Here is a 9,970-nt window from a genome sequence, read left to right as displayed (position 1 = left end):
GTGGGAGCATTAAAGTGATGGAACAATAATTGTAATTTGGCTTGTGTATATTGCTTTGCTTGTAAAGGGAGTGCCAGAGTCATGGAGTGCCAGAGTCATCTAGTTTGATCGACTGCACTGCTGGCTTCACAGAGCAGCAGGCCCATGTAGGCAGGTAGCACAAACTTGACTAATTTCAAGTGAAACTGGTTAGTCATCCTGCAGTGCAAGGTGGCTGCTCCGCTCACAACGCTGTTATTGTTATTGTTACTACATCCGTTTCCTAAAGATTTTCCTTGTTATTGTTACTATAGATACATGAAATTTTTGGGGTGTGGGGGTGGGTAAAGTATGAGAGAGAAAGGGGTTAAGATATTACTTTTGCCATCAATTAAGATTGGAATATTTTTGGTTGTAGTTTTATGTTTTTGTTGCTTCCTAAGACTATTGCTCTCGTATACTCGTGTATCTTAAGTTTTGAGATTGCATATTATATCTATCACATTCCATTTTATCCTTGTTCCTTCCGGCCAAATTTTCTCATGTTTATGGCCTTGGTAGTGTTAGTGATCTTATCCTAGGTCGACGGGTGAATTCCCTCACATATTATTTGGTATAGTTTTAAGCTGTAGAAAGTCTTACAATCTAGTTAAAATAGTTGATGGGATTCATCCTAAGGAGAGAGAAATTGAGTCGTTGATTTACACAAAAATCAGTTCAGATACAACAATACCATAATAGAATCAAACAAATAAATAGCAGAAGTTAGGGGGCATCTTATCTCGCCTAGTTGCAAAATTGAATAATCTTAGTTTCTAAACTTTGTTTTGTGTAATTTTGAGTGGTAATGAATCTAAAAAATTTCATAAGTTATCTATCACAATCATCCAGCCAAACACTCTTGGTTTCTTGTTTTTGTTCCACACGATTTTTGCAAACCAAACATCCTCTTGCATATTCATCAAAACTAATTCTGAACATAATCATGCCGGGGGAAATCGTGAAACTTTTAACAAAAGTGTTAGTAAACAATGAGCATCCCACATATATGAGTATACAATACCATTACTTCCAAGTACATCACTGATGCCATACATGTACATCACCAAAGGCTCACAAGTACGTCAAAACTGAAATTCTTGTAAGTAACTCAGCTCATTTCATCTCCTTGACCTTCTTTAGCATAAGTTGTTTAACTACATTGGAATCGTCCTTCAAGATCTCACAACAGTACTTGGCTCTCAAAGTCTTCAGAAAAAAAGCCTAAAAATAAACAAATATTAATTAACTTTAAAATCAAATATAACTAGAAAAAAACACCTTAAAAAAATTTCTTACATTGTTTCTTAAGTTAGTATCCCACGAAGAAGTTCCTTGCGCCATATACATTTCCATGTACCTCATTGCACATACACCACTATCGATATCATCATTCTCATTGGATCTCCATTGCATTTTGATTAGTTTTAGGTCGAAGTTCAATACTTTTTCGGCTCTTGGATCACCGCTTGACTTCAAATAGTTAGAAAATGCCTTAGCCTACAAATGCACATTGTTAATGATGTTCTTTAAAATGCCTTAGCCTACAAATGCACAATATTAATGATATTCATACAAAGAATAAAGTAGTTGAGATAAATATCAATAAATTACCAATATTATTGCGTAGCCACCATAATTTTCATCCAATATTCCGGTAAGCATCCTTTGGTCAATAATATCAATCTTGGAATGCTTGAAATTGAAACATAAAACTACGTACCAACCCCTTTGAAGAATAGGGCAAAAAACCTGCGATAAGATAAGAAGGTACGGTTTTAAGTCATGGCATTCAATCATTAACCTTTGAAGAATATGTGATTTTTAACTAGAGTGTGTTTTGTACTCTCTAACATTCTTTTAATTCAAATCACAGATCTAGTGATATATATTACAAAAAAAAATCATACTTTCTGCATTCACAAATCTAGTGATATTAAAGTGATTTCTTTAAAGCTACAAACATTTGATAAGTTGGTACTCTGACCTTATTCGCTACTAGGGAATTCACACAGAAGGGAACGAAGAATTCTCAACAAAAATACTACATTTCCCCTGATACAGACCTTGCTCATCATGCTTCTAGCAAGGGAAATCCAGCAACCAATGACTGGATACCATCTGCAGATGATCGGTAACCACCAGCCCTATCGATACTCATCAATTACGATCATAATTATCCTCATCATATTATTAACTGTTTATTTATGGAGTTCTAAATAGCAGAATTGGAACTGAAAACATGCCACTCTTGTTTCTGACAAGCCGAACCGAAGCGACAGTTAAGTAAAAGATCAGAACTTATTCATCACTTGAGCTCAAGAAGTTGCTGCTACTAAAGAGTTCTTGTAAAAGATTTAATTAGTATGGTTTTCTGATTTAGACAACCAATGTATGAAATAAAAATTCTTATTATGGCCATTTTTGCTACTAGTTGCAAAATATAAGTGAGAAAATTCTATTGGCAGACTAACAAGTAGCTCATCATGAGATCTAATTCGCAAGATCTGATAAGTCACATTTAATCAAGGGCCATTTTAATTTCTGCACCTTATTCGCTACTAGGGAATTCACACAGAAGGGAACGAAGAATTCTCAACAAAAAAAATTGCTCTAACCGAATGTGAGTTGTTTTCTATAGAAACTTTCTATTTTGTCGAGCCCGGATTTGGTCTCGGCAAGAACTTTATTTTCGGGGGTACAAGTCCACTGCAACCTGCATACATTCCTCTACAGTCCAGGTATATAGAGCTTCTACAGCCCAGGTATATAACTTGCTCTAGACGAAGATAGAGTAGACTATACTGCACTCTGAGCCAAGTCCTCACATGTACTAGTAATACGATGAGGATAATTATGATCGTAATTGATGTAGTATATACGAATTTCTAGCACCATTTGCCGCCTCCATTATGACAAATCAAGCTAAGTATGGCATAATGTAAAAGAGACAAGATTTCAAGGTTGGGGAAAAACTCCTAGTAGGGTTAATTTATGAGAGAGGATCCCTTACCCTTCCCTCTTACTCCCAAATTGTTTAGTCTCCACACATAGGTCTAACATGAGTGTCTTACTACTTAGTATATGGTCCTCTTAAAGGATTGGATCTACATAGCTCAAAAGTACATCACTAGTGACTTAAAAGTACATCACAGATGACTTATAAGTACATCACTTATGACTTATAAGTACATCACTAATGACATAAAAGTACATCATCGATTAAACCATAAACACATTAAACTCTCATATAGTCATAACTTAGGACTTGGTGATAAGTACATCATATTAGGCTAAAAATTAACTAATTACTTACAAGATCGACATCTGACATATCTCCATACTCGGAGCAGTTGAGCATGTTCAACAATCTCTTATGGAACTCAAGCTCACATTGCAGCACCGGTTTTTTCCGTCTAAGAAGTTCTTCAGTCAAGTTCACCTATAAATTAAATATAATAATTATTAGATAATTATCAAGACTTGGAACAAAATTAGATATTTATCAATTCGAAACTTACACAAGCTGTAGGAGAGATAAAGAATCTCTTTGGGGACCCCAATCCACGACCTGCTTCCTTCCGATTTAAAAGCAATGACCATATATCAATGATCCCAGTGTCCACATACTCCTCCAAAAGTGATGAAAAAAGATGGCGTTCACCTTGAAATCCTTTGTAATGATACAATACTTCACTGAAGAGACATGATTTTTTTTAAAAAAAGAAGAATGACAATGAATTGAAATTTGTAATGTATAAATAAAGCAATAAATTAGACAAAAGAAGTAACATGATCATCTTACTTTCTATCTCCGAATGTCAAAACATATTTGCAGATTTGCTTCTCAATGATAGTCAACTTCTTCAACACGTCAACAACTCGATCATAATAAGGAGAACTAATTTGCAAAGGCAGGTTCTTTGGCTTCCTTAGAGGACGTTGTCTCTTATTTTCGAGTTTTCCCTCTAATTCCGTATCAAAATGTACAACTTTGTTCTTCCCCTTTTTGTTGCTTAGTCGACCTTGTAAAGCAACGACTATGGGTCTCTCAGTCTCAATCTCAGGTGCATCAATCTCAGCTGCATTAGTGGATGAAATTAGATTGATATCTTTACTTTGAGGCGCTCGAACAAACGGTGGTGAAAGGTCAAGTCCAAGGTCAAAACTAGGAACATCTGGTTGTTGTTCTTGTTCTGGAGTAGCACAAATCTCATTAGGAATGTTCGTTTTCTTCCTAGTTTCTTGTTGATTATGTGTTCCACAAGTCTCTTGATAAGCATTCACAAGAGCATCAATTGCTTCTAGAACTCCAGGTTCATCAAAGAAAGCATCATACTCGTCTGAATTTGACTTCTCATTAAGATTAGAAACAAAAGGCTCTACTTCCGGTTGAGGTGGTTGAGGTTGTTGCTTCTCTGAGAATTTAGTGAACATATCAACAGCGGTGCTTTGTATTTTCTTTATACACTCACTACCCGGGTATTGTTTTTGAACCATGGAGAGAACTTGACCAAATTGAATAAAGTTTGAAGCTAAATTCTTTGTAACACATGAAAGGGTATCAATCAAATCCTGCAATATCAAATCATAGCTTATGTAAATTGTGGTACAATAAATCTGAGTTATCTCAAAGAAGTGGAGGATACTATTAAAGCAAAAAAATGAACATAGAAACATTTTGAAACAAGGAATATAGAAGTACATAGATTATGCCTCTCGAGACATCCTTAAACAAGTAAACAGGTGCATCACTTCATATTCTATTAGGTTCAGGTCTTCATTTAATAAAATTTGGTTAGTAATTCATATCAGGTGATATGGTATACTTTTTAGTTTTGACCAATCAATGAATATGAATCACTAAATGCCAACAAAGAGGTAAAAAGGGAATATAATTAGCTGACAGTATAAGGACCATACCCAGTCATGGCAAGCAACAACAAAGTGATCTTTTCCCCAGTGTAATCTAGCTAGCATTCAGTGTAATCTTTCACAAATTGCCTTAAATTTGCACGGGAATGAGAGTTTGGCACATACAATGCATACTCTCTCGAGCTAAAAGACATATAAAATAGGTATAAACAATTATCAAACACAAACCACCTAGCTAGAGTCCAAAGAAGACCTACACTTTCTAGAGAAGCACATCATTAAGTGAGAATTGATAAGAAACTAAGGAATGTGAGGTGTACCTCTGTAGATTTTCGTGATGACTCTCCTTGATCATTTGTTGTAGAATGGACTGGTACAATATCATTAATAATTGTGTCGACATCACTTTTGATTTCGTATAGGAGGCAAAATCCTTTCCAAACCCAAATATTTCCGGCCTTTATCTCTCCTTACATCTTTCTTCTATAGCCTTAGGTTCCAACAACATAGAATCGGAGCCTTCCTTTCAATTTGCGATCCTATGAATTCCACCCTATCCAAGTAGAATAACTATTAAACAAAAAAATGAATTAGTAATTATTAAAAATACAGAATAATATATATGCATATCAAAAACAACGCGTACATCAGATTTCTACAATATGTACATCAGATTTATACAAAATGTACATCATATTTCTACTATATATACATCACCAATACCACTTATTTCAAATATATATATACACCTTTTATGTACACCTTCTTGGGAAAAAGAATGAATCAAGCATATACAACATGATACCTTGAAAAGCATGATCTAGAAACGTATTTTATAAATTATACAATAGATATATGAAAGTGTCATTACCGTGAGAAATAATAGAGATCCCGTGAAAACCACATGGATTTTTCTTCCAAATCAGGATTGCATCGATTAAACAATCAATTGTATATTGGCACCAATCCATTGACTTATTTCACTTGTGTGCATGAGTGAAAACAAAATCTTGTAGTTGCAAAATTGATTCTTATGCCCATGCAAACACGAGGAAACAACAAAAACAACAAAACTTCTCTTGAAATCATCTTCGGCCCCCAAAGTAAGAATCCTCTCCGGCATTTTTGTAGTTTTAGGGCTCCTTTTCCAAACCCCATATACTCCTCCATTGTTCCAAAAGAATACTATTCTTCATTGTCATCATCCTTATTGCTTCCTTCACAGCCTTAGACCCATAGGAAGTCCAAGAGTCACTTGGACATCTTCTCGGTCAATCGTGATCTTCCCATCTCGTACATATAATGTACGACTATATGGGTCAAATTCTCAATAAGCCAAAGACTTAGCTTATTGTTTAGAGCGCCAAAGCCCAACTCAAGAAAAACACCAAACCCGATATCTTTTACCGCTTGTCTTTGTTCAGAACTCATACTTTCAATCATAGATTGAAGTCCGGATGGAGACATACGACTTCCAAACTTACGGACAGAATTTTTTCTTCCAACTTCCTCCATTGAAATATGATGTACAAAACCAAACCTGGTGAAAATCATATAAACAAATTATATAAACTCATAACCGTTATACAACAACTGAAATATAAAGCAAGGAATGAATTACGCAAATTTCACTTGGTACAAATCATGTAATTTGTTCTAAAGATCTCATTTCAACAATTTTATGTGACAGAAAATGCCTATGCAACAACATGGAGTAAAGAGTCTGATGTGTACAGCTATGGAGTGGTGTTGCTTGAAATGTTAACCAGAAAGAAAGCAGTGGATCCATCTTTTATGGATGTAGAAGGAAATGTCTTACATGTGCAACTAGCAGGGTATTTGGCAGGGGTGTCAAGAATCTTGGGTCTAAAGCATTTAGATTGCCTGCTGTGTAGTTAAAATCAAGTTGCATCTTTGTTTAGTCTGACCTTTTTCATTGAACTATTGCAGGAGGAGAATCTGGCTAATTATGAAGAATATGAGACAGGGGAACATCAAACTGGGAACGGTGAGGAGTTTCAGAAGGCCTATTATTGCTTTAGTAACTCGTGTTTGTTTGTGTTCATTTGTTCCTCGTCTGCTAATTATGGGAACAACCTAAACTCAACCATTACATCTTCGACTTTGAACCCGTCTACTCCGCCTTTCTACGCTACTACTACCCGTCGTGGTGGGAATATAGGTGTTCCAGGAGGTGAGTTCATGATGGATGATGTTCAGCTGCAAGAGCAGTTGTCATTTTTGAATGATCATTCTCCTACTCTTCGGCCGAAGAGTACAGACCTGTATTTTAATCCACAGGCTGAGCTTGAGTTAGGTGGTAGCGTTGCCGACTTCGCTCATGGAGTCGGCAACGCTGGGTCCTCCGCTTGGGGGGTCAACAGGCGGAGTTGTTCAGTTAGTGATATTAACTTGGGGTCGTTGTTAGATGACCCGGGTTCTGGGTTAGGATGGAAACCATGTCTATACTATGCTAGAGGTTTTTGTAAGAATGGTTCTAGCTGTAGATTTGTCCATGGTAGTGGGATGCTAAGCGATTCTGATTCAGCCGCGGCTGCTGCTTTAGTTGGGTCCCCTTCCAAGATGGAGATGATGGAACATTGTAGATGGGTTGCCTGTCGTATATATGGATGGATAGTCATGTGTGGGCTTTAGGTGAGCTATGAATGAGTGGAATCTCGCTCATAAAGAAACCTACAAACATTGATCTCTTTATAAAGAATAAGCTTAGCATGCACTCATGTGTGATTCTGGGACTTGTTTCATTTTCTCAAATTGTAATTGTGCTTGTAAAAGTTTGTGTTTATTGATCACTGGGAGTAACTTCCCTCTTCTTCCATGTAATCTTCTAATTTGGGTATTCTCCTCCTATAGATGAGGGAAGCTAAAAACTTTCATTTTCTCATATTCTAAGGCACCCCACTATAGATGATAAACGTAAAACAGAAAATGAAAAAACAGATTCAGCATACAGGCAGCAATATGCAAGCTTAGCACCTTGGTAAAGAAATTACAGAGATTCTCGACCATTTGCGTGTCTCGCAAAGTTTCCATATTTCTTACAGTAAAACTTTACCAACAAGCATTAGACATCAGGTGTAACTACAAAACATGTAGAATTTGACTACTAACCTTTGTCACTCGTTGAAACAAAATTCACTTCACAACTGGTTCTTATTTGACTTCCTCTAACCTTCAGCTCTTCTCTTAGCTGCAAATATATCAGAGTTATTTAAGACACAACAAAACAAGAATAAATCAATGATGAACTAACAAGTTGGCTAAAAGTACATCATGAATTGGCTGCAAGTACATCACAAGTTCACTACAAGTACATCAAAATGAAAATAACTACAAATTTCAAAAGAGACAATGTAATCATACTTACAATTCTCAATTGCAAAAGTCAGACCAATTCATCAAAATCCCACACTTATTCCAGCATCAATAACAACTGTATTTCACACCAAACACACAAGAATTTCAAAATGTATAGAGATAAATGATGCAAGAGAAAAAAAAAACATAAGATGAAAATAAATAAGGCAAAATGAGAATGACATTTTTCATAGCTTAATTTCAAAGTAACAACATCAAATTATCAAATTGAAATCATAAAATCAGAGATATAACTGAAAAATAGAGCAAAAAAAAAATTCGAAAAATACAAGAATGAAATAAAACGAAAAATTACAAGAAAATAGGCAAAATGAGATGACACCATAGCTTAATTTCAAAGTAACAACATCAAATTATGAAATTGAAACCCTATAATTCAATATGTAACTGAAAATAGAGCAAAAAAATCTGAAAAATTTACCACTTTAAATCATTTTCGAGCTTCAATGGAGAATTTGGAATCTTGTTCGAGCTTTGATTGAGGATAAATTGCTAGTTTTGGATGTTGTTGAAGCTTCAACAATGGACAAAATGGAGAGCTTCAATTGGGTTGTACGAAGAAGATACACGGCATTTTGGGAGTTCGGTGGTTTTTTTTTGGGATTAATGAGCTACAGTAGGGTCTGTTGGTGTTTTTTTGGGATTAGTAAGCTACAGTAGGGAAATGTCAGCCGTGAGATGAGATGGATCTAAAGGCTAGGATTTATTCTCATATAACTAAGTATTCTCACATAACCATGTTGTTCTCACATGAGCCCAAATCTATATATATATATATATATATATATTATATATATTATATATATATAATATATATATATATATATATATATAATATATATATATATATATATATATATATACATTGCATGCATGTGAGATTTGTGCAAGAAAATAGTCAGGAGATTATAACATGCAAGAATAAGAAGAAAAAAAAGATGGGAGAAATAATTTGCTAAATTAGACTCATATTTGTCAAAAGAGTATGACAAAATAGTAAACGGTTTGTTGCCAAATACTCCTAAGAAAGAGGATATAGGACAAGCCTTAGCAAGTAGAATTAGTTAATTAAATTGGACGTTACTGAAACATAAGAAGACACTAAATTGAACTGAATTGAAAAATGGTAATATAAGATACTAAATTGAACTGAATTGAAAAATTGTAATATAAGTCGAAATGTTTTCCTTTTCATTCAATATAAAGTTTGCCTGGTAATCCTTTTTCTGTAAAAGTTGGATAAAAAGATATTCTTTTAGAAGATATGTAGAATGAAAACCAAAAGAGTATAAGTGCACACTAATAAGATTTGATTCAGTTTTCTTATATGAAGCAATCCCTCCACTCTTATGCTTCGCTTGGTAGGGCGTAAAACATTTTCAGTGTAAAATGTTTTTTATGGAAATAATTTATAACGGAAAACACAATTTCAAAATTAGTTTCCTTTATTTGGTTCCATGTAACCAAAATAATGAAAATACAAGAAATATGAAAGGGAAGATAAGGATGTAGTGAGAGGAGTGTGTAAGAGAGAGAAGGAAAACAGTTTTTCCTTCATTTTGAAGGAAAAATGATTTTCCATCATTGAGAGTGTAATTTTACTGCAAGGAAAATGGTTTTACACTCCTTTGCCAACCAAACAATATAAAACTGAAAATAGAAGAAAATATTTTCTAGG

The 9,970-nt window shown here is 34.7% G+C and overlaps 1 non-coding gene across 1 annotated transcript; it reads left to right on the top strand.

Annotated features, from left to right (window-relative positions):
- The first annotated feature begins 7,493 nt into the window (after nucleotides 1–7,493).
- LOC125499250 (small nucleolar RNA snoR103) lies at nucleotides 7,494–7,599 on the top strand. Its single transcript, XR_007275965.1, has one exon. It is a non-coding gene; the product is annotated as a small nucleolar RNA snoR103 (small nucleolar RNA).
- Nucleotides 7,600–9,970: the final 2,371 nt, after the last annotated feature.

The sequence above is a fragment of the Beta vulgaris genome, chromosome 6 (assembly GCF_026745355.1).
Source record: "Beta vulgaris subsp. vulgaris cultivar EL10 chromosome 6, EL10.2, whole genome shotgun sequence".
Taxonomy (NCBI): Eukaryota; Viridiplantae; Streptophyta; class Magnoliopsida; order Caryophyllales; family Amaranthaceae; genus Beta; species Beta vulgaris.
The sequence above is the reverse complement of the archived record's forward strand: the minus strand, read 5'-3'. Positions and strand labels throughout refer to the sequence as shown.